The following is a 26,584-nucleotide window of genomic DNA, read 5'->3' on the forward strand; positions in this document are numbered from 1 at the left end:
GGAACCTGTGGCAGGAAGAGCTTGTCAAAGGAAGTGAGAGAGTGAGGCAGAGCTGGGAGGGAGAGCAGGCAGAGAGAGGCAGAGCAGCTAGGGTGAGTGAGAGAGGCGGGGTTTTGCCTAAGGGAGCTGGTTTGTGGGAAGGCCTGAGGAGGGAAGGCTTGGCATGGCGGTGCTCCCTGCATTGGTAATGTGTACATACTTCTTTGGTCCTATGGTGGATTTGGCTTTCTGGTGCTTGAATAAATGTGTTAGTTTCATCTTTGAGGAAGAGAGTCTGTTATATTTTATCATTCAAACCTGGAAATATGCCTGCATATTCATAGCAGCTGCTGTGGGTATCACATTGACTATATAAAAGGTTACAGTGGAGATATCAATGAATTTGTAATAAGAGGATATGGATTCAAATTATGACACTTCTAGTCACTCCCTGTGTAATGTTGGGCAAGTTATTTCACCGCTCTGATCCTCGGTTTACTTATTTATAAAATGAAGGGATTGAACTCCATGATTTCTAATATTCTTTCCTATTCTAAATTATGATCCTATGATCCAATCCCTTCTTTCAAAGGCAATTCATGGGAATATATATTGTGTATATAAATAAGCATGATACAAGGTAGGAACAGAGAAACTGAGAACCAGAGAGGCTGTGACAGGCTCAGCCTCTCTGCCAAGGCAGGAATGTGATAAGAGCAAAGGAGGATTCCAAAAAAAAAAAATTCTGTAAGAAAATTTCAGGAGGGAGAGATTACTTTTAGCTAAAGGATAAGAGAAAACTTCATGGACGATGTGGTACTAAAATTGGGTGTTGGAGGAAGAGAAGAATTTTCACAGATGTTGAAGTATATTCCAGGCACGTTGGGGACTGCCAGGGAATGAGACCAGAGTCATAATAGTATATACTTTCAAGATTTTTGAAAGGATTAAAGGAGATATGTCTAAAACAGTTGTAAAATTAAAGTGCTATGTTGATGTCTGCTATTATTATAATTATGATTATAATTATTATTATTAATCATGTAGCAGAGACCAGGTCAGTCAAGATAAGACTTTATCTTTCTTTTCTTTCTTCCTTTCTTTCTCTTTCTCTCTTCCTTCTTTCCTTCCTTCCTTCCTTCCTTCCATCCTTTCTTCCTTCCTTCTTTCCTTACTCCCTCCCTCTCTTTCTCTCTCTTTCTTCCTTTCTTTCTACCCCCAGCATTTAATGTCATGTCTAGCACATAGAATATAGTTAATAAATTCTTTTTAGTTGACTTACTGACTGGAGAATATGTCAGAGATAAAGAAAGAATTTCCTTCCAGATTGTCATGGGCCTGAATCGTCATTATTGAGGCATTCTCTTTTCTCAAGGAACGTTAATATAACTAAAGAATTCTGTCCTTTGACACTCCAGTTTCACCGTTCTCATCTATGCAATGGCAATGGACAAGATGATCTTGAAGGTTTCAGTTCAACTCAAATAATCTATTAATCCATAATATTGTCACCAAAAAGGAAAATTGTGGGTCAAATAGTAGTAGATAGGAATAGACATAATTTGCTACGCAATATTATCTAAGGAGTACTGATTTATGGGCCAGTGAGCCTGAAAGAAGGCTTCTAGGTAGTCTCTTGTGAGAAATTGCATGTTGTAATAGAAAGGACACTGAATTTGGTATTCAAATTTCACCTTTAACACATTAATTGTGTAACTACAGGCAAGGTTCAGGATCAATTTATTTATGAAGTGTAGATAATAACATTTGCAATACTTACCCTCATAGAGCTTTCGTGAGGAAAATATAAATCATAAAGTGATATATATGTAACATAGTAGCCTTAATAAAAGAATATTTACTTCAGAAGTTATAATCATAAATATATAAACACCAGATAAGTATAATCCTTTTCTCCTCTTATAGTACTTCAGTCTCTGGGGAAATGAAGGAGATTAGGTTTATAACTTAGTTCAGTTCCTATTCCAAGTCCAAACCCCTTAGGGCTCGAGTCCCAGGCACCCTTGCTTCTCATGGCTCCTGCACTGGGCTGGCTTGCTGCATCCCCCATCTGCAATTCTGCCTCCCAGTTTGCCATGGCTTGAACTTTCTGGTCCTGTGGGGGTGACCTCTGATACCTGCAACCATGAAGGACAAGTGACACAGAATTCTGAAACAAACATCACCAGACCCATTTCTTGGATCCAGAAGGGAAGGGCCAAGGAAAGGACTTGCGACCCTTCTGCTCAGTTCATGCTGCACCATGTTGTATGTAGCAGGTAGGAGTCACTGAAAAGAGCCTTCTCCCCTACCTTCCTGTAGGGTAAGATACCTAATTGATTGAATCACATTTGATTTTAAGTATTTTTTGATTAACAGTCCATTTTTTGAAGTCTAGCATTGATAATAAACCATAGACTTTCAATGGGGTCTAATGCAAGTGAGCTCCTAGGCCACTGAAGCATGTTTATCTTCATCCCTTGGAGAAGTTTCTTAACTTTTTCTGATATGTCATTTGGTATAAAGTAGTGCTGTAGTATTTCATTTTCATTTAGGAATTTCTCCAATTGTGGATCGATTCTTTTTCTAGGCATATCAATGTAGTTATCAGAGATAATCATTCCCTCTATGGGAACAAGACTTACAGACACACAAGAAGTTTAAAAAATTCCCTGTCACATCTTAAGGGGAGTAGATATTTTAAAGTCTGATGAAAATCCCTAGATCTTATAGGCTTCTTCTGACAAAAAAAAATTCATGTAACCTTGATTGAAAGAGTGAGTTTAATCAACAAAAATTACCTTTTTTTTAAATCTTCAATGCTTCATTCTTCCAATGATGAGGTTTTTTTTTTTAAAAAAAATACAAATAGTAACTTTAAAAAAGTTCAACTAAGCCTACATCTCTATGTTATTTTTTTTTGATCAATAACAATCCCTCTAGGTGCTAGGTTCCTCTGATGATATTCTTCTTCTTTTTTTGGAAGATTAGTGTTTTTTTTTCTTTCCTTAGCAATAGTTTTTCAGTTTATGGCAATGTTTTACATTTTTGGTCATTAATGTCTTTGTGCTTTGCCCCAATTGATTCCGATTTGTTGAGTGATTGAATGATCAAACACTTGACTTACCCATTTCAACAATTGCTCTAATACCACTAACAGTCATTGAACTGTGTTCTTTAAAAACTAAAGCTTTTGTACACTTTGAGGGAGAATATAATTCATTCTTAAAAACCACTAAATTAAAAAAACAAAGGAACAATGAAACATATATTAAATTCAGTACCCAACTGACAGAATTACCTAAAAGTGGTGAAACCATATCAATACAATTTTACCTAGACAAGGCCAAATATCTCAAATCATCCTACTGTCAGTAGAAAACATGTGTAAGCATTTCTATAAAAGATAAGACTAGTAAAAATTAATATTGTCCTATGTAATTTACATACTGCTATAAATCACAAAATTGTGGCAATCTGCATGGTGGAGAGAGCTCAGAAATCACATATCCTGAATTAGTGATATCTTGTAGTAGTTACCCTTGATTCTGGACTCCTCAGAATTTTTGTTGATGTCATGGGTGAAACATCACTTTATCATATTTACCAATCAAATGATGCTAGAAAAGTACAGCAACATGATGGGTGACAGAATGTGTATTCTGGAACAATGAACTCAAACTAACAAGTATAAATTTATTAGAGATAAATGTAAGGTCTTATGCTTCAGTTAAAAAAAAGCAACTGCTGAGTATAGAATTGGAGACATATGGCTAGAAAACAACTTATGTTAAAAGGATGTAGAGATTTTTGTTCACTGCAATCTCAATAAGATCTAACAGTATGACTACAAAAATTCTAACGCAATATTAGGATGCAATAATAAAAATGTGATAACCAAGGTTAGGTATGTAATAGACACACTAGCCTCTGAGCAGGTGAGAACATAATAGAAGTATCATATTTAATTCTGCATAACACATTTTAAGAGTGGCATTGACAGACTGGAGTTTGTCCAGAAAAGTATGAAGAAAAATTCTTAATGTTTGAAAGATTGGGGGATATTAAAATTGGAGAAAAGGGGATATAGTTGATTGTCACTAAGGAGGTTTAATCTTCAGATGTTTGAAGGATTGTCATAGGGAAGAGGAAATAGAATTATTCTATATTCTCCAATTCTGAACATGTAGAGCTCAAGACTTAGGAATGCCACTCCTCTGAATCTGAACACACACACACACACACACATATATATGTATGTATATATGTATATACCTATCACTGAGATGGTGGTACAGAATAAGTGAGGATAGGAGTAGAGAATGGTGGTAGTCACTGTTGATAAGATGTTGATATGGTAACAAGGTATTAAGATCAGGGGATTCCTTTACAACCTATGGACAGCTCTTTCTGATTGAGTCAGAAGGGTAAATATGATCTGATTGGATAAAAATTGACTAAGCCCCTGGAGGCTTTAAAGAAATAAATCTTATAAACTACCAGAAATTCAAGAGTGGCGCAGTTTAGGTGAATCAAAGAAAAAAAGAATCAATATTAGAAGAAGACAGCTCTTTTCCTCTTGGAGAAGGGGAAGGAAGGCATTTTTCTTTTTTATTTACCACAACGTACATAGCAGAAAAGCTACCCACCCAGAAAGAGTCTGCATCCAGCTGTTGAAAAATGAGTTTGAGAGAACCGGAGATACTCTTTTTTTTTTACTATGCCATCTTAGTAAACATTTTTGTTAATAGGCAATAACCAAATTCCATAATGCTTTTATTTTGCCTATCACTTACAATTTTGAAGTATTTGGGGGTAGTAATTTCCTATTACTCCCAATTCTTGCTGATCTTGCCTGCTGAGAAAATTGTAGTTCATTCAGCAACTTTATTTGGGCATCTTTTTGTCCTCTTTAACTAGTTTCACTATTTTGACTTTTTTGAAATTAGCTTTTTTGTTCATTTATGGTATCCTTAGGGAATATCAGATGAAAGACTATTGGGAAAGGTAAAATACTTAAAAATATGTATTAATGTTCTTATGATTATCATATAATTAATGAATATATTAAAATATCTACACCAGGCCCTTTAGCTATTTGAGTATTTATGGGAAACGCACCAATGAGAGTTCATGTACTTAGCTTTAGAAGGGTGGTCCCACATTGTACACTCTTGAAAGCTGAGCACATTCATACCTCTGGGGATGTGAACTACAAACTTGTGAGTGTAGAGTTGGAAAGACACCCAAGAAGGTGTGTAATGTAGATAATATGCTTCAAAAAAACTATCCTTATAGGCAGTGGTGAGATTCAAATGAATTAACAAACAGTTAACCATAGAAACAAACTGAGGTGCTGCCCCCATCACTAAGGTGGGGGGGGGGCGCAGGCCCCGCCCTCACTAACAACCAGTTTGTGGAACTAAACTTAAGATTAGTTCTCAAACTTGTGTGAAACGGCTGAATCCCACCACTGCTTATAGGTGTCACCTTGATTGTAATCTAACACTCACAGTGGCATGTAGACAGGCTTTATCTCTATTATAATTTAGTCACAGACTTTCACCTTCCCAGCCTTAACTTGTCCTCACTTTAGGGAAATGGTCCTTTTTTGTGTCATGGACCCCACAACAGTTTGGTGAAATCTATGGACTTCTACCTAGAATAATGTTTTTAGATGCATAAAATACAACATGTAGGATTACAAAGGAAAACTAAATATGATGATAAAAAATTACTACACACATATGTATGCATAAATATGTGTGTATGAATGTAAATGCAACTGGCTTTCCTGCAGGCTCTTTCTTTAATTCTACTTCCTGCAAATGGCATGATAATTTTCTTTAAAAGAAAACAAAACAAAAAACCAAACCAAAAACCTTACTACTTAGTACTGCAAGACAAGAAATAGAAGGTAAATAGTAGAAACTAATAGAGAAAAACTACAGGTTTCCATAGGGTTTTACAGTCAGTCAGAGTGAACTTCTTTTTTTGTTGTTGTTAAGTCATTTCAGTTATGTCCAACTCTTTGTGACCTCATTTGGGGTTTTCTTGGCAGAGATATCGGAGTGGTTTGCTATTTGCTGCTCCAGCTCATTTTATAGATGAGGAAACTGAGGCAAACAAGGTTCATTGACTTGCTCAGAGTCACATAATTAGTGAGTGCCTGAGGCCAGATTTGAATTTAGGTCTTCCTAACACCGGGCCAGGTGTTCTATCATCACATAGCCGTACAGCTCTCTTAACCATACACTTATTTTTGATCCCTTGCTTTTCATAGATCTTATTCCAGAATGAGTCCATAGATTTTACTAAAAAGTCAGTGGATTCAATTTGGCAAAGCTTACATCTTAGTTTTAGTCCTCATAGAATTCATTTCTCCCAACCTTGGTATCAATTCATGTATCCACACAGATGCACTACATTGACAGAGCCTCCTCTAGGGTGAGTCATTATACCTAGCCTAGTCTGAGATGGGATTTTGCTGTGGATTTCTACATGAGCACACAAACAACTTTCTATATTGTAAAAATAATGTTGCTAGAAGCTGCTTTGGAGGTGACAGACCAATAACAAGACCAACAACAAGAGCACACAGGAGGGCTGCTAGAACAGATTCTTTGAACTTCTTTTCTAAGGAAAGCAACCTTAAGGGGTTAACAATCTCACTTTAATTAAACATACATATATCATTCATTTAGTTCAGGGGGAAAAGTCAGCACCCTGAACTTCAGAGCAAATACAAACAAAAACTACAAACACATCAATAGACAGGCTTTGTCTGATCAAGACATCACATACATAGTTACCAAAAAGAGAAGCACCAACCTCTGGGTTTTCAAAGCCAGGGAGCTCTTAACAATGGCTACCCAGAGTCTCATCTGGTCAAATCACATGACACTCTTTCAATGAGTGAGAGCCCCAAATCAAAACGCCAACCTCAGATCTTATATACCTTTCCAGGGTCAGAGGGCATCGCAACCATGTGACTCAAACCTATGTGAACTAGGCTTTCTTGTTTCTTAAGCAGGTCAGACTCTTGATTCAATCAAAGAAACAAAAGACAACAAAAAGTCCACTTTGTTTGCCATTACATTTGAAAGGCAAGACTCATCAAAGGTACTTGATTACCTCAGCATTCCAAAAGAGAAAACAGTAAAAAAGTCCTACCCTTCTTACAATTACATGTATGTACCTCCAAAATTCCCCCCTTTGGGGAATCATGCTGTCTCCTACAATTGGTCCATCCACAACTCATCCCTCTTATGGAGATTTTAGAGATCTATGGACAATTGTGGGAATGCCACATTTCTATTTTCCTGACCTGTCTTATTTGTTCTAATTGGTATAAAGTGATTCTGCTACCTATTTACATATCTTGTCTATCTCCGTTAAAATTTGCTGTTCTACAAATGGCAGTCAATTAACATGTGGCTTTCCTCTATCAAAGGGGCAGCTGACCATCCTGGATGTTATGACATAACCTTACATGATCTCCTTCAACCTTGTTTCCCCAATAATTCCATTAGTCTAGCATTTTCCCTCCAACTAAAACTCTCTGGGCTAGACTTTCTATGTCTTTCAAGGAGAAAAAGATTAATTTTGCAGAAGGCCTAGTGCAGGAACTTCAGATCTCTCCCTTCACTCCAAAGGAGAACATCTGGATTTTTCACCGTGGTCTTCTGTAGACCATATCTTAATTTTGGTATCTGGCAATGAGTGTTGCTTCTTTGGATTTTCAGGCAAAGTAGGAAAGAAAGATAGTTTTCATGGCAGGTGAGTGAAGGAAATCATTTGAGGGGCCTTTCAGAGCCCCTTAAGGAAAAGTTTAGGTGACAATTGAAGTCTTCTAAGATTTCAACTCCCTCATCTATAAAATGAGAGTGTTAGAGTAAATGATATCTAATGTCCCTTCCAGGTTTAATGTATATTTATATGTAAGTGGGTGGGTATGGGTGTATATATGTGTTCGTACACACATATATACATATATGCACATATCCACAACATGCTATGCTTTTTGCTAAACCATCCCTTATCACCAAATTCTGTAGTGTTTATTTTGCCCATTATCTCTGATTCTGGTTTATCAGGAGGCAGTCATTTGTTTGTGCTCCCAGTCCTTGCTGAGCCTTACCTGCTGGGAAAGCTGTAGTTCATTTTGTAGGAACTTTATTTGGGAATCTTTCTATCCTCATTAACCAGTCTCATGGGAATTTTTTACTCTTGAAAGTGGCTATTGCTCATTTGTGGCATCCTTGGGGAACTTTATGTGAAAGACATTCAGTAAAGGTAAAATACTTTAAAAATATGTATTAATGTTCTTATGACTATTATACAATTAATGAATATTGAAACACCCACACAAAGCCCTTCAGGGAGCTGGAATGAAAGCCTGTGTTTTTGACAGTTGTACCTTTGGCTCTGACCTTTTCCACTATACTTTTTATCACAGTTGGAGACATAGAATGATGAGAACCAAGCAGGTTGTAAACATTATCTGAGTTAAGGGGTACTATTTTAAGAACTCTATCTCATAAAATTCTGTAGTTGGCAACTTCTTTATATCTTCCACAGAGCTTCGCAGAGGACCTTATGTATGATAAGCATGAGACAAACATTTATTAAGTTTTTATTGATTGAATTGTATATAAAGGTCAGTGAAAAATCTGTTGTTAGAGAAATTGTCTTCCTCTTCCATCTTGCCCCTTAAAACTGTAAAAAATAGCAGCAGGAGTAGCAACAACAACAACAAACAAACAAGAACAACACTACAGTGTCAAAAGGAGAATATGCAATGAAGTCAGAGAAGCAAATTAAGAGAAATGTTCAGTTGGGTTTTGTTGTTCATGTTTGGGAAATTGCTTCACTACTATAGGTCTTAGTTTTCTTATATGTAAAAGGACTAGGTAATCTCTGAAAGCCTTTCCAATTCTAACAGTCATTTGGTCAACAAGCATTTATTAAGCACCTACTACATTGCAGGTACTATGCTAAATCCTGGGGACTCAGAGAAAGAAAAGGAACCAAAATACAAATAAACGAAACCAATCCCAGTACTTAGGTAGCTTACAGTTTATTGGGGAAGACAAAATTCAGACAAATATATAGAGACAAGATAGATACAGGCTAAATGAGAGATAATCAACAGAGGGAAGGCACTAGCATTAAGGGGGATTTGAAAAGATACCTTGTAGAAGGCTGCATTTTATCTGGGACTTGAAGGAATCCAGGGAGACCAGGAGGTGGAAATGAGGAGAGTCTCTTCCCTCAAGGAGCTTACATTCTATCAGGGGAACAATATATATATATATGGAGTCGGACATGGAGTCCTTTTTGAGAGGAATAACAAGGAGGACAATGTCATTGCATCACTGAGTAGATATGGGTGGGTAGGGAGGAGTAAGGTATAGGAAGGCCATAAAGGTAGGAAAGGATTATGTTATGAAGGACTTTGGATGCTGAATCCTAAACTGAAGATTTTGCATTTGATTCTAGAAGTGATAGGAAGCCATTGGAGTCCATAGAACAGAGTAGTGCCATGATCATCCCTGTGCTTTAGAAAGATCAATTTGGTAGCTGGTGAAAGATGAATTTGGTAAAGGAAGAGATTTGAGGCAGGGAAACCAATCAATAGGCCACTGCAGTGGTCCAGGCATGAGGTGATAAGGGCATGCACCAAGGCGGTGACAACAATACAGGAGATATGGGGATGTATGCAAGAGATGTTGCAAAGGTGAAATTGACATGCCTTGGAAACCAAGGGGGTATGAGGGATGAGAGAGAGAGAGAGTGAGGAGTTGAAGGTGACATGTAGGTTGTAAGACAGGGTCACCGGGAGGATGGTGATATCTTTGATGACAATAGGAAAGTTAGGGAGAGGGGAGGACTTGAGGGAAAACTTTAGTTTGGGACATGTTGAATTTAAGATGTCTACAGGATGTCCAATTTGAGATGTGCAAAAACAGTGGGTGATATGATAGGTCAGGAGAAGGTTAGAGTGGGATGAGTAGATCTGGGAATGATTAGCATAGAGATGAAATTGAATTCATGGGAGTTGATAAGAGCACTGAGCAAAAGAAGAAAGAGCAAAAAGAGGGCCAAGGACGCATGGGATGGAGATACTTATAATATTCTTTTCTATTCCACTCTATCAATCACTAGTCATTTATTAACCCATTACTCTGTACCAGGAACTATGCTAGGTACTGGGGATACAAAGAAGAAATGAAAGTCTCTTTTCTCAAGGAGTTTACATTCTATCAGGGGAACAATGTATACACATACAGATACATGTAAAATTAACATGTAGCAGTTTCTGGTATTTGTTCTTGTGGGGCAGGTCACAATCCTAGAGGAGGGGGTGGTCATAAAGGCCTAAAGTAGGAGGTGGCCTTTTAGTTGAGCTTAGAAGGAAGCTAGAAATTCCAAATGGCAAAAGTGAAGAGGAGGTACATTCTAGAAATGAAGAACAGCCTGGGTAAAGGGATGGAGGCAGGAGATGGAATGTTGTGTGTGGGAAAATAGTTAAATTGGTGAATTTGGCTAGAAGGTAGAGTGTGTGAATAGGAACAATGCTTAATAGGCCTGGAAAGATAGGTGGGAGGTACATTGAGGGGTTTTGCCAGAGGTGTTTATATTTTCATCCTAGAGGCAAGAGTGAACTACTGGAGTTTTCCAAGCATCCTATTCTATTCTAAATAAGGTGTCAGACAAAATTAATTTCCAAAGAGGTCAAGGATCATAATAGGGCTGAAAGGATATGGAAGAGATCAGCTTATCCAATCTTTTTTTGTTTTACAGAAGAAAAACTGAGTTCCAAAGAAGTTATGATTTAACCCAAGTTCTCTGGATCTCAAATCCACTCTTCTTTTTATTGTACTTTGCTGATATTTAAATACTTACCACTAGACTCTGGTCTATCCCAAAACCAGACATCCATCTAGAGGAAGCAAGGTGAAACAAAAACTGAATTTGAATTCTAGCTCTGCTACTTACTAATGGTGTGACCTTGGGCAAGCTCTTTGAACTCATGGATTTAGAGCTGGAATAAGCCTCAGAGGTCACCTAGTACCACACCCTTGCTTTACAGATTAGGAAAGAGGGACCAAGAGAAGGTAAGTAGCTTGATGGTAAGGAAGTTGCAAGCTGAATTCAAATCCAGGTCCTCTGAGTCCAAATCTAGGACTCTTCCCACTATAATACCCCAAATTTTTACCTCTTTGGACCTCAGTTTCCTCATTTTAAAAATGAGACAATTCTACCATATTGTCTCTAAAGTGCCTTGCAGCTGTAAAATTCCATGATCACAGATGTCTGACCATATAAAGACGCAGCCATTATCTTCCGAGATATCAGAGTAGTCATCTCATCCAATCATACCTCAGTGACAAAGACGATGCTTTTTGTTTTTGCTGTAAAATAAGTACGTGAAAATGTATTTATTTTTTAAGTAAAGGAACAAATTACACAGTGAAAAACTTAGCAATTCTACCTTCAAAGAGTCACTGTGGAACAATATCCATTTGAAGGGATTTTCACAAACATTTGGAAGAAATTGCCACTTTGGAACATCCCACAGCATCCAGAATGCAATGTCATTTAAAAAACAATTAAAAATGCACCAATCTTTTCAGCTGAAACATTAAGCATGCAAAGCACAATCCCCATGCAGATTGTTGGGACAATTAGACAAAACCAAGGAAAGTCCTTATGATGGTACTTTTCTTCTATTTCTCATTCTTTTTCCACCTAAGTTCTTCTAAATCTCATAGCTATAAGGAGAATGGTGGGAAGGAAGAACAAAACCAAAAAAAGCACTCAATTACCATACACAGGAAATTTCCAAGAGATAAGAAAATATTATAGAAGAGAAAGACAAATTTCCATGTGTCATCATCATTATGAAAATGAATATCCTACAACATTTAAACTCTCAATACAATAGGCTGAACAAAAAGACACAAGTGGGGTTGTATGGGGTGTTCAGGGAGGACTGGCACCTCTGGTGCGAGGGCTTGCCAAGGCTTTTTCAGGGCTGCTCATCCACCTTTGGTGCCTACCTCTCACCCAAGTTTCACCTGTGGCTCCAAGAAACTGTAACATTTACAGCAGTCACATCCTGGCACATGGACTAAACCAATTTGAGGGTAAATTACAGGCCTCAAACCCATTGGTGACTTACGGAAATGTCTACCCAAGCATGTGAAGACTTCTCCTGGCAGAATGAGTGGGTGAGAACAATTTGTTCCAATTTCCACGAAGCAGGCTCTGTGGAACATTGAAGATGCCAAGGTCATTTCACTGCATCCAGAGCCATTGCCAGTCATCTAGACATTTTATCTTGCCACTGGACTTTAATGACTCAGGAAAAGAAAATGAGGCTGAAGACTTTGTGCAACTCTGCCTCATTTAAATCTGCTTCACATGCCAGTTAAGATATCATCCCATGATGGCATCAGTTTTCTTCAAAATGAAGAACAAACAACAGAGGATGTTGATGATGGCTTGACAACAGGGAAAATAAATGGATTACATAAATATACCACTGTACATAAAAAGGTGATAAGTGGGAGTGATGGGGTTGTGTAGGCTCTGGTCAGGAAGAGCTTCTTAGAAAAAGACAATGCTCAGGAACTATTTACAATATAGAAAAGAGGTTTGGCAGATTGGAGTTAATGAGGAGAAGACATACAAGGTATTTCTTTCACCTTGAAAGAAAGTATGTACACTTTGTTCTTCTCTTTCCTTAGTATATATAAAAGATAATTTCATTAATTGTGGAGGAAAGGAAGGATCAATGGTTTACCAACGTGCATTCTACAAATTTGACTTTCTCTTTTGAATACGACTCACTCTAATTTTTCAGGTTGTTCAAACATCAATCCCAACATATACCCAGTTAGAAAATATCTATTAACACCTCTCCCCCCCCCCTCAGCCCTTTTGATTGTCAGATGCAATGAATTAAGAAATAATGATAAAATTAAAAACCATTAAGTAACGAGAACAGATTTACAATTAGCTTATAGTCTTAGCCCCGAAAAGATCCTCAGGAGGTCATCTGAACACTATAGCCCCTTGCAGGCAAACACCAAAGTCATTTGAAATGCATAGTTAACAATCTTGAGGATTTACAGGAATGAAAATTCCATACTTTGTTACCTTTTTCCAGAGTTTAATCATATTTATCAGAGTAAAGAAGTTACCATATTAGTTGTTTAGAATGATGTTTCTAAAAAGAACATTTGGTGTTACTAAGGGGGTCATTTTGCAAAAAAGAAGAGCAAGAAAACAAAATACTTCTGCTCCTGGTTCTCTCTCCTAAGCCTGCACAAGAGTTAAATGTGACTGCTTCCAAAGCAATTGCAGATTCCTGCTCTCATCAGCAATAATTCTGGTGCAGCGACAGGGAGGGAAGAATCAAAATGACAGGGCTTCTGTTCTTCTAAAAACCCACGCAGGTAAAATGTCTGCCAAGAATTGAAGCAGGGATTTCTAAAGATGATGCAACTCTAGATACAATGAAAAAGTAACTTTTAAAATCAGGTAACAATTTCCAGTACTGTTCGAAAGCAAAGGCAAAAGGAAGTAACCATTAGGACCAACACCATGTGTTGAGCGTGACAGAAAGGCCAAAAACTATATTTTGTGTGGTTGTGAATAGGGTTTGAATGCTGCCATTGAAGGATAACTACTCTCTGCCCTAAGGTAGGAGGAAATACTGGGTTATTATTGTCCAGGACAAGTGGCTATCCCTGGAACTGGGGAGTATAAAAGGATATTTGATTCTCAGAAGTCCCTTTTCTTGATACACGTGTTTTGGTTTTACAATCTATATGCTGGCCTGTCTTGGAAGGCATACATTGATAAAAGGAAGGTATTTGCTTGCTTCCTTGCATTTCTGTGTGAGCAAAGTAAGAGTTGGATGGAATGAGCCCACACATCATAGTAGATATTGTGCATAGACACACAATAAGCACTAAGTGTGATTAATTATCTGGCTACCTTTGTATCCAGTTTTGTAGCAGAGGCTGACATAATCAGAATACAATAGACATCTGGGGGCCAGAACAGAAGTATGAATGAAAGAGGTCTGAAGTACATCTGGCACACATTACACAGAGCAAATTTTGATTAGAATAAGAAAACTGAGAGGCATTTGTTTTTCATTGAATGCTTGGAGGTTTATGAACATAGCTCTCTTTTCTTGCCAACTTTTGATGGATGGTGGTATATCACATTAGTATTACAAGTTCTATAATGATTTAAAGAGTTGCTATAGGTGTAGTTTCTCTAGTGTAATCAATTTCTAGGATTCTGCCTTTAAATACAAAGACATTCTTGATTATTAGATCTAGATCTAGATCACTAGTTAGTTTTCAGAACAGTCCCTCTATTCCATGACAAATTGTTTCTTACTTCGATATATTCTATAGGATAGATAGCATATGTTTGCTCACACACTGGAAGATTTCCCTAAAGGAACAGACTTCTTCAGCCCTTTTCCTAAGGAAAGGGTCCATTACATCTCTCCATATAATGTGAAAATTGAAATTCCCATACCTCAACCTAGTTCCAATCTTTTCTGTTTGTATGTCATTGATTTCTCATTTCGTACATGCCTCATATCTATCCCTTCCTCTACACCCTCACTGCTACCATTCTAGCCCATGATCTCTCTTGTCTCCCCGATTCGGTTATTATTACAATAGCTTTATAACTGGTCTCCGAGTGAAGAGTCATAAGGTGTTAGGGCTAGAAAGGCCATTAGATATCATGTAATTTGACCCTTTATTTTATTATTACTCGGAGGCCTGGAGAGGTTAACTTGCCTAAGCTCATGTAGTTTATTAGTGACAAGTAATTATCTCTGCTCTTCAGTATACCTTACAGACTTCTGCCATTATGCTTTATTCAATGGATCAGTGATCTCATTGATGAAAATGCTTTACTCCAACAGCATACATTGCAACTCATCAACACAATCATATCCTGAATCATACTTATTCATGTCCTTCCATAAATATTCCATATATGATCTATCCAATATTTTCACGATCTTCCTCTAGGGCTTTTAGCATTATATCACTATAGCAATCAGAGTGTACTTTTGTTATTCCTTGCTCTCAATACTTGACTTACCAACCTCATTTTCTAATAATATGTCTCCTAGATTATATCTTTTAAAAAGAATCTTATGCATAAGTCAATATTGGCAATAAATTCTACATGGTGGCAGTTAGGTGGCACAGTGGATAGAGCACTGGCTCAGGAGTCAGGAGGACCTGAGTTCAAATTTGGCCTCAGACACTTGGCATTTAACTAGCTGTGTGACCCTGGGCAATCACTTAACCTTGATTGCCTTGCTAAAAAAAATCTACATAGGCCCACCATGCAACTCTTAACTTTCTTTTGGAAAACCCATAATTTCAATTCTTCAGAGGCTGCAGGGTGTCATGATTTACAGCCATATAGCAACACCAGCACCAGAAGAATGTACTTCAATACTTTTCTGTCATATCATTTTTGACTAATTCTCAACACACTTCCTCGATTAGACTCAAGGCCTTCTCTAGACTGCCTGCCTCATGCTCAAATCATTTCCCTAATCTATGATGGAATCACCTTATTTTTTCTCTTCACTGATCCAAACCTTTCCTGTCTTCCTCCAGGTCACTTCTATCTGTGAAACTTGACCTGCCTACCCCAGCCTGCGTTAATCTCCCTTTCCTCTGAGCCCCAACCTCTGAACCTGGACAAAATTCATCTAAATCTATGCCACAGAGTTTGGTACTTATTCATACACTACCTTGAATTTGCTATTATTTCGTATGTTAGTTGGAAATTTCCGTATTGGGGAGTGGTGAGAAATAATGTAGGAAAGGTATGCAGGACCTTGAAAACAAGGTAGAATTTAGAATTAATAGGATAATGAAAAACTCACTACTGAAGGAATTTGAGCACAATATGACAGGATAGATGAGAACAACAAGGCAGACAGTGTGAAGAGAGAAGCTTGGGGAAAGATCCTTACAAGTGTATATGTATAGAGGGTTGAGAAGAGACAAATGAATCAGTGGCCATGGACATAGTTAGAAAGCCAAGTGAATACAAGGAAAAAGAGCAAACCAAAAAGGAATGGTACTCAGTAGTGTTATATGTAATGTTCTAAGGGAAGAGTGCTAAGAAAAGATCATGTTTGGCAATTGGGGGTGGGAAGATATAGAATGAGAGGATTGGGAGTGGGAAGGACTGTTCAAGGTTATATAATTCAATGCCCTAATTTTACATGTGTGAAACTGATAGCCAGAAAGTCAATTGATTTTCCTAAGACAACAAAGAAAGTAGAGAATAGTTGAGCTGGGGATTGAACCCTGATTCTATGACATTCAATCCAGGGCCTTTTTCACTATACCAAGCAATTTTAGTAGAGTGGTATAGACAGAAACCATATTACAAAGTCTTGGGGAGTGAGTGGGTGGTAATGAAGCAGAAGCAACAAATATAGCCTACGCTTTTAAGAAGCTTTGCAGAGAATAGGTAACAGGGTCAAGGAAAGGTTTTGTATATATGTGTGTTTTAAAATATAAAAATCTGAACATGTGTATAGGCAGAAGGGACAGAAGCAATGGAAAGTAGGAAATTGAAGATGAAAGAATATGATTCATGGTGGGGTATGGTAGCATAGGAGGTGATGTAAGAGGGAATAAGATAAAGGGCATAGTAGGAAAGGAGAGAAATTCACTTTTTATATTGCTAAGAGGGGATAGAAATAAGATAGAATGCATAAAGATACAGAAGTACTTTTAGGTCTGGGAGAGGCAAAGTACTGGAGTTCATATCAGGTAGCTTCACTCATCAAAGTAGGCAGATAAATCATCTTCTGAAAATGTTGGGGGTAGGGCTAGGGCTGGAGCTTAAACCAGGTGAAAACTTTTGTTAACAGTAGCTGTAGAGAACATAATAAAGATTTGTTAATAGTTGAAAAATAAAGTTGTTAAACAACAATAAAGTTTAGGATAACAAGAATGGCAAAGAGTTTTGAGCTAATGCCACATGTGAATCAGTTGAAAGAAATGATGATGTTTATCCTGAAGAATGGAAGATGTTCCTGTATGTATACATGTATGTGTGAACATATTCGGGTGTGGGGGAGGGTAGTGTGATAACCATCTTCAAGTATAGGAAAGGCTATAGAATGGAAGAGAGGTTACACTTGCTCTTTTCGTACTCAGAGGTCAGAACTAGGAGCAATGGGTTGAAGCTATAGAAAAGTAGATTTTGGCTCAACATAAGGGAAAAAAATTCATAAGCATTAGGATAACCTAAAAGTATAATGTCCTTGTACAAAGTAGAAGAAGTAGTGTATTCTCCTTCACTCAGGTCTTCAGACAAAGGCAGGATGGTAACTTGTGGGGTGGGGTATGATATAGTATGATATAGAAAGAATTCTTATTCAGATACAACTTGAATTGGACAGATTCATAGTTCTCTTCAAACTTCAAGATTCTGTAATTATGTTATTTATGCTGAGCCCAATCTGCTTGACTTTGTGCTTTTTGTTTTATTAGCAATAATGAGCAGAAGTAGGTCAGAGGCTCCTAAGTGGGCTACTCAAGACTCTGGTTTCTACTAAAATACTTTGGCAGAGGAACACATTGAAAAATTCCCACTTAAAAATACATTACACAAAATATTTAGTTCTAGAGAGAACCTGAAATGTTGTGAATTTGAATTTGAATAAAATTGGTTATGTTTCATTAAAAAAATAATGAGCATCCTGAAGTAGAGAAGGCAAATGGTGGGGATTACATCCATTTGTAGGGAAATAACTATGAAGAATCAAAGGAGTGTAAAAATGCAAAATGAAGGAATTTACTAGATAATCTCTAACTCCTTTCCAGCTACAAAATTCAGTTTGATTTTTATGGTTAGTAATTCATTGAGTTGCTTACTATGGGAAGCAGATTGACCACGGAGGCAAGAGAAGCTTGGAGGAGATGTGATGGATTGGGGGAAAATAGTCATAACAACAACAGAACCAATAGTCAATTTATCTAGTCTTTTAAGGTTCACAAAGCATTTACCATACATCATCTCATTGGATCATCACAAAAACTTTGTGAGGCAGGTATTATTATGTGAGGTTTGACATAATAAAGAAGATGAAGAAAAGGTTCATTAGGAATGAGGAAGAGAATGGTAGGACAAGAAATTGTGGTCAGTGAGATGAGCTTCAAATCTTAGGATTTTGGAAAGGAATAGGTCTGGGTGATGGTGATTCCAGAGTGTGGTTGTTTTTGGTGTGGTTGCATGTGGCTGAAATAGAATACATATCAGAGGTTGCAGCTGAAAAGATAGAACAGTCAGAGTCTGAAGTCAGAGTGTTAGATCATCAGTATATGTGTGGAAATTGAAAAAAAAAAGATGTCAGGGGATTAGGTGGAGTGGAAGGTGATGCTCTTGTGCTAAAATTCTTGAAGAAGGTGAAAGTGTGTCGTCGAGGTCTGTGTAGAAGACTGTAGGAGTTAATGACTATGATGAAGTAGTTTTTGTTGCTGTTGTTCAGTCATCCAGTCCTGTCTGACTCTTCATGGACCTATGGACCAGAGTGTGCCAGGGTCTTCTATCCTCTACTATCTCTTGAGGTCTGTACAAGTTCATATTCGTTGTTTCCATGATATTATCTATCCATCTCACTCTTTTTTCTATTTGCCCTCAATCCTTCCCAACTTCCGGGTCTTTTCCAGTGAGTTCCATCTTCTCATTCTGTTGCCAAAGTATTTATGCTCCAGCTTCAAGTATTTGATCCTCCAGTGAATACCTTGAATTAATTTCTTTAAGTGTTGACAAACTTGACCGCCTTGATGTCAAAGAGAGATTCTCAAAAGACTTCTCCAGCATCACAATTCAAAAGTGCAGATTCTGTGGTGGCCAGCTTTCCTCATAGTCCAACTCTCACAACCATACATTGCTATTACAAAAGCCATAGCTTTGACTACATAGCTCTGTGTCAGCAAGATGATGAAGTTGTGAAGAGGGTGATAAAATAGAATCATAGGAATGTCAAAGCAAGAAAGATTGTTGAAAGATAATAAGTAAACAGTGGTCAGAAAAAGTCCACGAGGAACAAAGAATATTCTACTCCTTCTATTCCTAGGAGAAGGAAAATAGGTCTTCATTGAAGAAGCCTGCTGGGGAGATGCTTTCTTTTGGGAAAAGCAGGGTTTAGTTATTGGAAGAAAGTAGAAGAGATCCTTGGTCAATAGTTAGAATGTGAAAAAAGATGATGATTTCAAAGGAAACAGTGAAAATATCCAGAAGAAGAGCAGGTAGAAGTGAAATGCACTTAAGGGAACGTAGGACTGGAGGTGGATAGAAATAAGAGTGTGGCAGGAATCAGCAAGGAAATGGTGTTTACTACCATGGTAGTAATTCTGGATAATGGAGATTAGAAAACTGGAAGGCTGGAATGTAGATTGGAAAGGCAGGCATGGTAGTGGTGGGATGGGAGGCTGATATCTCTGCAAAACACCTGTGTTATCTCTGCAAGATTCCAATGTGGTATTTAGACACTCAAACACTTGTTGATTAAATGTATAGTAATGGTTTGCTTTTTCATAGGCACAATTGGGCAAGAGAAATGGAAATCCACACATGATGTGTTCAGCCTCTGTATCCCTGAATGCTATGCATTGTGGTTTGCTAGGGGATTACAAAATGTAAGGAAATAAATTGGTGTGCTTTTTGTTACTTGTATCACTGCAACCAAAATCCAAAGGAGACTTGTTTGAGGTCATCTGCAAATGTATTCTCTACACAAGGGAGAAGATATGTCCTGAAGATATAAATATGTGTTAGAAAATCTCACCTAGGAAGAGGGGAGAAAAAGCATAAAGATGAGTTTCTGTAAATTTGGGCACAGAGATGTTCCCAATTCAAAATGTACTAGAATTAGAATTTAAATCTTTTTTCCCTTTACCTCTCTCCTACCCCTGGTGGGCTGTATATCTGTGTGTGGGGAGGAGGAAATATGTCATCAGGAATCTGTGAAGGGACATAATGGTTATCACCTGGGCATTTACACAGCTCAAGAGGAGGAAGGGAAAAGAAAATGCCAAGAACCTCACAATTCTGTGAGCATTTTTCTACTGTTTGTTTCTGACTCCACAGTGCAATGGTGGCGGGGTGGGGGGGGGGGTTGGTGGTGCACTGTAACGTACCACCCTGTCCGCAAGGAGGATTGAAACAACAGTCATAATTGGTAAATCATAAAAAAAAATCAAATAACCATGATGAGTTTTGGCTTTGTTCACTATCAAATAGTATTGGCTTAATCACATTTGATAGATGCAAGCTTGGATGTGTAAGTGTGTGGGTGAAGGGGGGCAGAGGGGAGCAGTGAGGATGAGATGAGAGGGGGAAGAGGATATGGTAGGCTTCTTCCCCTTCCCCCTCCTCCTCAACTGGGATGATATGCAGTGATCAATTGGAAAGGAAAAGGAGCTATGTTTAATCCTATGATGAGGCTAGTGTGGGATTGGTTAGTAAGGCAGGCTATAGTTATATTTAATGCTAACATGAGTCGGTTTGTTTTGCTTCATCTCGCAACCAATGACTACATGTAATGTTGTGACAAGGGCAACCGGAGGAGAGTTTGTGGATAGATCCATGCAGTCTGTCTCTATCCCTGTATATACAATTCATCCCTCTAAATACAGTTAAAAATGCATGCCCTATTAGAGTGAATTGACCAGTTGCCCTTGGAATCATTCATTATAGTCCCGTCTTGATAAGAATGTTAAAACATTTCCCTCCCTTACTCAAAATTTTCTAATTGCTTGTAGGATATAATGCAAACTCTTCAGTCTGGCATTTAAGGCTTATGCTTCACAAACAGATTCTAATCTTCCTTTCCAGATAGTTCACATTTCTCTCTTTCACGCGCTCTATGTTCCAGACAAATCGATCTTCTATCAATTCAACCTACTGTACTCATCATGTCTTCTTCTGTCTCTGCATTTTGCATGGGGTGTTCCCCATGCCTAGAATACAATACCTCCTCACCTCTGCCTCTAATGATTCCTTCAAAGTTGAACTCGGGTGCCACCTTCTACAGGAGGGCTTTCCTGAGTTCCCTACATGTTAGTGCTATATTCCTTATCAAATCACTTTCTATTTACTTGTTTGGTTTTCACCAGTGCTTTGGATGTAGGAGCTTAGTAAAATACCTATTGAATTGAATTGCAAGGCCAGTATATGCCTCATCCCTTTTAGAATCTGATTAACTAAACCCTTAGATTCATAGGTGGAGGTCCCTAGCCTATGTCCCCTTTCTATAACATGCTCAGGGAAGTTTTTCTCTTGATCTTCCAGCACACTAGAGACTGAGAATTGCCTCCTTAATCCTAGAATCTCTGAATATGGAACTGGGAGAGCCCTTCCTTTCCAATTGTCACCAGTAAATAGTCAGTAAACATTTATTCAGTATCTATTATGTTCCAGGCACTATTGCAAAGTGCTGAGGATGCAAATAAAATAAGAAAAGAAAAAAGAAAAACAGCCCCTGCCTCAAGGAGCATACTTGGAGGAAGACGCTACTGAAAAGGAAGCTGAAGGTGGGGTGGTGGGTGTTAGAGGGACAAGGAGAAAGAGAAATTACCAAATGCGAGCATGGCAGAGAAGTCAGTCGGAAAAGAGCCACAGTAGGACAGCCAGGTGAGAAATGAGGAGATGCCTAACCTGAAGTCTCTCCTTAAGTGGAGGTTTGGAGTTCATGACTCTACCCTCTAATCAGAAAGGCAAAGGGTAATGAGGAGATGGAGTACCAAAGCTGATGGAATCTGGTGGGATAATGAGATTATCTATGATGTCCCTACTTCTTTATATTAGAATGATATGGCCTTCGTAGTTATTGCCTCTACCTTTTGGCCACCTTCCCTAGTTTCCTCACTCTGCTGTAAATTTTAGTCCTCTGAATTCTGGAAGCTCTCTCTTGATTCATTGTCTTTGTTTTAGTTGATTGGCTTGAAGGAAATCTTCTAGCTTGATGGCAATGACTGGCTCTGTCCATTGTGGTAAAGCACTGTGTTTCCTGTCTATGAGAGAAATGTAACCCAAGGTTACTTCTTTTTTAGAGGTTATGTGACCACGAATCTAGACCTTCTTGATCCCTATCCTGAGCATTATATTCCCATATTTCTCCAAGCTGTGGTCTTTGTCCCATTCCCTTACTCGCCACTGATTTTCCTTTTCTTCTTTGACTCTTTCCTTCTGGTGAACTTTTCTGGATTTTAGTTCACTACCGAAGGTCAGACAACAGACATGCCCTAAAGCCAATGAACAACTGTCTCTGTCCCAGCTTCTGGCTTTAACCACTTTTCTTCTCTCAGATTGCTGAGTCATGCCTCATATTCACCCAGGAGAATAATTTACTAGAATTCAGGCTCATAGGAGAAAAACTTTTTCAAGTACACAGCAAAAATTGTCATTCATCCCCTTCCACTTCTTCCACTTTCATATCCCACCAATAAGGAGAAGGTGTGGCACTTCTGTGGATTATTACCACTTGATACCGATACAAAGAAAGCACTTTTTTTTTACATGGGAAGTGACCTATAAATATTGAAAAGGTATTTTTTGCCCTCTTGGTGATAGTTTCTGGCTATTGGAACAATTTTTTCTCTCTCTCTCTGTATGTATGTATATAGTACATATGTGTCTATGTATGTATATGTATACATATACATAATTTTATAATATAACAAATTCTTCATGATTTTTACTTAATAGTTAAGAAAACAAAGTCCAGAGTAGCTGTTCATAGGTACATTAGAAAGCCCTCTCTAGCATAGCACAATCCAGGCCTATATGTAGGGGAGCGAGGAACCTGGAGTAAATCACAGGGACTGCTTGAAGGGACAAAATCAAAACAAGCCAGACATAAAACCTGCAAGTGTATGTGCAAGTGATTAGGGAAGTTCTTGTCTTCTTTGCCTTTGTGACCAATGAGGGGGATGTTATTGAAAGACTGTATGCATTTTCATGAATTCCCCTTTTAAAAAATATCAAATTGGTCATCCTTTCCCATCCTCTCACTCTCTACCTCTTTGAATCACTTCTCAATAATTTCTAATTGTTGATCCTGTTTCGGGACCATGGCACTTAAACACAGGGGCCATTGCTCTGATTAGTCATATCTGAAGACAACCTTGAAAGGGGGATGGATGGATATATTCTCTGGAAGTCCCTAAGAAGTATTTTTAAAAGAAATAACTAAGAGAAATACTGAAATTTTATATATTACTATAGAGCTTGAAGGGCACTTAGAAACCAACCAGTCCAACCCTGTTATCTCACAAATGTGAAACAGGTTTAAAGCAGCTGTTCTTAACCTCACATCCATGCATAGATTTCAAGGGTTTGTGAACTTGGATTGGAAAAAATATTACATTTTTACTTTCATTAACCTCTAACTGAAATTTAGCATTTCCTTCAATTGTGTAAATATATTATTCTAAGCAAGCAACGGATTTAACCAGACTACCAAAGAGGTCGATGAAACAAAAAACAGTTAAGAACTCTTGTTCTAGAGAGATTAAGTGACTTTATTTTTGTCAAGGTCACCACTATTCTTCTAGTCTCCTAGGTTTATAATCTTAGGATTATCCTTGTTTTCTCATTCTCCTGGGCTCCATATATCTAATCAGTTGCCAAATCTTGCTATTTCTGCCTCTCCATAATTTCTAGTATTTATCGCCTTCTCACTATTCACATAGTCACATCCTTACTTCAAGCTTTCATTACTTCTCCTCTAGACTATTGCAATAGCCACCTAATTCTTTGTCGCCCCTTAATTCTCCTCCTGCTCTAACTTCTATGTCACTGACAAAGTGATTTTCCCTAAGCTCAAGTATTTCTATAGTCAATGAACTCCATTGACTCCCAATTGTCTCAATCGTAGGATAAGATATAAACCAGGGGTAGGAAACCTGTGGCCTTGAGGCCACATGTGGCCTTCTGGATCCTCTGGTGCAGCCTTTTGACTGAGTCCAAGTTTTAAAGAACAAATCATTTTATTAAGGGGATTTGTTCTGTGAAGTTTAGATTCAGTCCTTCTTGCCAATTGTCACTTATAAATAGTCAATAAACATTTATTCAGTATCTGTTATGTTCCAGGCACTATGCAAACTACTGGAGATACAAATAAAAAAAGAAAAGAAAAGAAAAAAGAAAAACAGCCCCTGCCTCAAGGAGCTCACTTGAAGACCTAGATGGCCACATGTGGCCTTGAGACCCCAGATATAAACTGGATATAAACTCTTCTGCTTAGTTTTTCAAGTGCTTCACAGACTGACCCCAAACTTTTTTCCCCTTAGTCATTATATATTGCTCTGCTTTCCATACTCTGTGATCCACCCAAGAATGCTTTTCTTTGGTTCCTACACACAGCATTCCGTCTCAGTCTCTCCGTGCTTTTGCACTGGGTATTCCCCATACCTAGAATTCACTCCTTTCTTATCTGTTCCTTATAGAATCCCTCACTTCCATCAGGACTCAGATGATATACAAACTATATGAATTCTTTACTGATTCTCCCAAATGCTAGTGCTCTAACTGTCCTATATGTTTTATTTTTTTGTGTATGTACCTACATATGTGAATATTGTCTCCCGTGATAGAATGTAAACTTGAGAGCAAGAACTGTTTCATATTATTGGTTTTTCTTCTCAGGGTTTTTACACCAGTCCTAGTATAGAATAGTCATTTAATATGTCCTTGTTGATTGGTTGGTTGGTTGATTACCCAAGATCACACAGGTAATAAAACTTAGCGGCAAGATTTGAATCCAAGTTCTCTGATAGTAGAGTTGCTGTACAACAAGTCTTTGGGAAAAGAATCCTCATGAGAAAATACATTAGGAACCTAGATGATGAAAAAAATCCTATAATAATGTGATAGAATTAGAAGGAACTTTAAAGATCATTTTATCTACCCCCTTCTTTTAGAGAAGAGGAAAGTGACACCTAAGTGACTTCCCTTTGGGCACACCTTATGGGCAGAAGTGGAGTTTGAACCCAGGTCTTCAGGCTTAAAAATCAGTGCCAGGGATGACCAATGTTGTCACAAAGCTGAGAAAAGCTGGAAGTCATGAGTGTTTTTGGTGACTATAGCAACCAAATAGTGGACTAGAGCACTAGACAGTTTATAGGGCAAATATTCATTTTTCATGTCTGAATGCTCTCTAAACAGTTATAACCTAGTGTATCTTTTTTTCTCTTGCATGTTCTGTCCCTGAAAACAATTTAATATCATTGTATTCATACCACAGTAAATTTCAAGGAAGTTTATTATTATTAAAATATCCTAAAATATGGACCTAAGGGAAAAACTAAAATCAATGCATTCGTGAAACTCGAAACAACCTTTGATGTTGGCAAATCATAGATTTAGGCAAGGGCTGTAATTTAATGTAAGGATATGGTGCCCTTTGTAGTTTTAATGAGCAGACAAAGCTGAATTGGGAGTGTGAGGAGTGCAGGGAAGTGGGAGAGCTGCAAGTGTCAGATTAAATAAGGACCATAAAATAAGGAGTCAGCTCTGACAGTGAGAAGTGAAATGATGAATACACCCTGAGAAGCTAAGAAAGGCTGCCCGAAAACTGTGACAAAGGGGTGTTTGGCTTCAGAGGATGAAAGCAGGATTTTCTCACACACAGAGACACCCTGCACTGAAAGCAGGCCTTCTTTGGATGGGGGAGTTAACATCCCAAGTTCTTCCAACACACGTCCTTCTCCCACCTATAGATTCTGTGATCGGACCCATCAAAAGCCAAAGTGCCACTGAGATCTGAGTCTGTGCCCAGAGAGACAACATGACAGAGTGGAAAGAGAGCTCCATCAGGAATCAGTATCTTTGATGTCAACTCTTGGTTCTTCATCATCTAATTTTAACTAATTTTATGACCTAGGAAAAGTTATTTGACCTTTTTGGTCCTTAGTTTCTTGATCTGTAAAACAAGCCAGATGGATTAGATGATATCTATTATCCCTTCTTGCATTAACATTACTGGCTGGTTCTCTGCTGGAGGGCCTTCAGGAGGAACAGAGGACTGAGGACAATGGCCAGATGCATCTTTCTGACTCTTTCTATGGAATTTGAGAGGCGGCCTGGGTGGTAGATAAGGCATTCAGCTTCAAATCAGGCATGCCTGGATTGGCATCCCTTATCAGACACTTAATAGCTAGCTGTGTGACGTGGGTCAATTGCTTTACCTCTGTGGCTACTCAATTTCCTCATTGGCAAAATGGGGAGGGGTTGTACTTTACAACCAAAAGGTCCCCTTCTGCCTCTAAATTTATGATCCTGTAAGTATTAGGGAGGAGTTCCCTGATCAGTAACTTCACACAAAAGTAAATAAGTAATAGGGAAACAAGCAGACCTAATTCTATCATGTTGTACTATCTTCTGCCACAACCTATTTTAAACCTTTTGCTCCAGAGGCAGATATGTATTTTTTTTTGCAGATGATTTAGAGCAAATTGGCAGGTATTCTGGGGATATATTATGTTACATAAGGACATTTACCAAAAAATGTACT

General features: G+C 38.1%; 1 pseudogene; it reads right to left on the bottom strand.

Moving 5' to 3' along the window:
- LOC118837019 overlaps positions 1-26,584 on the bottom strand; it is a 78,909-nt pseudogene that overhangs the window by 10,666 nt on the left and 41,659 nt on the right.

Source organism: Trichosurus vulpecula, chromosome 2 (assembly GCF_011100635.1).
Source record: "Trichosurus vulpecula isolate mTriVul1 chromosome 2, mTriVul1.pri, whole genome shotgun sequence".
Lineage (NCBI taxonomy): Eukaryota > Metazoa > Chordata > Mammalia > Diprotodontia > Phalangeridae > Trichosurus > Trichosurus vulpecula.